This window comes from Dipodomys merriami, unplaced genomic scaffold (genome assembly GCF_024711535.1).
Source record: "Dipodomys merriami isolate MVZ:Mamm:240054 unplaced genomic scaffold, mDipMer1.0.p SCAF_248, whole genome shotgun sequence".
Taxonomy (NCBI): Eukaryota; Metazoa; Chordata; class Mammalia; order Rodentia; family Heteromyidae; genus Dipodomys; species Dipodomys merriami.
In genome coordinates, this window is record NW_027203915.1 from 1,572,442 (window position 1) to 1,575,268 (window position 2,827).

Sequence of the window (2,827 nt, forward strand, 5' to 3'; positions counted from 1 at the left end):
GGTATGAGGTTGCCATGTTTCTATTTCTCACTGTATATGTATAAACATATATATGTTTATACAGAAGCCAATTTCTTTTCATTCTAATTTATATGAATTGGAATTTTGTCCAATTTCGTCCAAGTTTTCTGGTGTCAAGTAATTTTTTATACTTTGAACACAGTGTGAATCACATGTCATACACTCAACTTTTATGGAGAAATTTTTGCCAACTGTGATGTGGTTTATCTACCAGATTCCATCCATGCGGGAACCATATGGCAAAGGTGCTTTCTATCTATGCTACATTTCGTTTTGTTAGTCACTGAAGAGTTAGTGACTGCATTTTAGGTACAGGTTCAATAGTAAGAGTGGGGCAATAAGATGCCTTAGAGAATAAGACTATTAACATGTGATAGTTATACTGGCATAAATTTGTGTGCGTATGACATCACAAGGCTGATAGCTCATCACAATTTTATCATAGCTTAGTGTTCAGACAAACATGAATGCTAGAGTTGTACTAAAAAAATGCAGATGCTAATCTTACTGAATTCTGTTCAGGATGTGACATTGCTGCTTGCTATTATAGCTACAGTAATCCAGAGGGCAGTGGATTTCAGTATGGCCAAAGATTACTTCACTTGTGAATCTAGTCATTTGGGTTGAAATCATTGACTATTTTTTTGTTTTAATGCTCATTTTGATAATGCTGCTCCATAGCTATTTTCACCTCTTGGACCACCAAAACTTACTGTGAGTTAATCTATTTTCATTGAGAAGCACCATATAAGGTACTGTATTATTTTGTTTCTGATTATTTCTATTTATTCATTTATTTAAAAAGCTGCCAGAAAGAAAGTTTCCACTAAAGGAAAAGGGTGAAGACATATTTTTATTTTTATTTATTTTATTTTTTTAATTTTATTTGTGAACATACTGTACAGAGGGGTTACAATTACATGGGCAGGATAATGCATACATTTCTTAACAAGCATTGCAGCCTCCTCCTTTGTTTGCCCTTCACTTCCCTTCCAAGCAACACCACTCTCCCCCACCCAATCCTTCCCCCTTTTCCCCCCACCGACATTGTAAAGCTCGTTTTTGACATGACAATTTGTACTTCTCATTGTTGCAACAGGTCCATCTGAATCCATAAACGACTTGTTTTTCCCCATCTCCTCCACAAGTTATACTGACATCAAATATAATTAAAGCAGGGGTAATACTGTGGGGGAGGGACATACAAAGCAACAAAGAAATTATCTTATAAATGCGTTAAAAACACATGAATGAAAGAAGAAAAAAACATTAAAATACATATCTAAGTGTTCATTTTCCTACCATCACATTATCTAACCTTTTTTGCTTGACTCATACATATACTAGATATTGAAAATAAGGGAAACCATGGGACCTGTGTTTCTTTGGGCCTGGCTTACTTCACTTAATAAAATTTTTTTCCAAGTTTTTCCATTTCCTAACAAATGGGACAATGTCATTCTTTCTGATGGAGGCATAGAATTCCATTGTGTATATATACCACATTTTCTTGATCCATTCATTTACTGAAGAGCATATGGGTTGGTTCCATATCTTAGCTATGGTAAATAATGCTGCAATAAATATAGTTGTGCTGGTAGCTTTAGTGTGGTCTTGTTTGTAAACATTTGGGTAAATGCCCAAAATTCTGTTCACATCCCCTCCAGCATCTGTTGTTGTTAGAGTTTTTTATTTTTGCCATTCTAACTGGAGTGAGGTGGTATCTCAATGTTGTTTTGATTTGCATTTCTTTTATGGCTAGGGATGTTGAGCATTTCTTCATGTGTCTATTGGCCATCCTTCTTTCTTCTTCAGAGAAGTTTCTCTTTAAGTCTTTAGCCCACTTATTTATTGGGCAGTTGTTTATTTGAGGATTTGTTGTTGGGGGATTTAATTTTTTGAGTTCCAAGTATATTTTAGATATGAGACCCTTTTCCGTTGTATGGCTAGTAAAGATTGAAGACATATTTTTAAATTAAAAAATCCCATCAGAGCTCCTGAGTCTGTTTCCACCATCATCACTGCAAAATCAATGTTCTACAACGGAGTATATTACCAAAATGGTGATGATGTTTCTGTGATTGATAATCAACATGGAAAGCTCTACTATGCTCAGATCAGGGGTTTTATCTATGACCAGTATTGAGAGAAGAGCGCAGCACTGATGTAGCTCATTCCCACTCTCTCTAACCCCACAGATCAGTTTGATCCTGTGTCTTATACCATATGGCCAGAGGAAGACCTTCCCAGGAAGATGGAATACTTGGAATTTGTTTGTCATGCACCATCTGAGTATTTCAAGTCAAGGTCACCACCATTTCCCACTGTCTCCACCAGACCAGAAAAGGGCTATGTATGGACTCATGTTGGATCTATTCCTGCAATAATGATTAGGAGACAGTTACCAAACACTTGTAGTTACAACTAAAACTGAGGCTGGGAAACTCAGTAATATATCCCTTACCCAGCATGCCTAAAACCCTGGGTTCAAAACAAACAAAAAAATCCCAAAAGTGGATTTTTTATTTTCTTATATTTATACAATTCTGAAGAAGATAACTTTTTCCACGAATTGCTTTTTTTTGGTCGGTCGTGGGGCTTGAACATGAGGCCTAGGTGCTGTCTCTGAGCTCTTTTTGCTCAAGGCTAGTACTCTACCAATTTGAGCCACAGCTCCACTTCCAGTTTTCTAGTGGTTAATTGGAGATAAGAATCTCATTGACTTTCTTCCCTGGCGTGGCCTTGAACCATGATCCTCAGCTGCTAAGTAGCTAGGATTACAGGAGCCACCAGAGCTCAGCCCATA

General features: G+C 36.8%; 1 pseudogene; it reads left to right on the forward strand.

Annotated features, from left to right (window-relative positions):
- The first annotated feature begins 244 nt into the window (after positions 1-244).
- LOC138836060 (GATA zinc finger domain-containing protein 1 pseudogene) lies at positions 245-2,449 on the forward strand (annotated as a pseudogene).
- Positions 2,450-2,827: the final 378 nt, after the last annotated feature.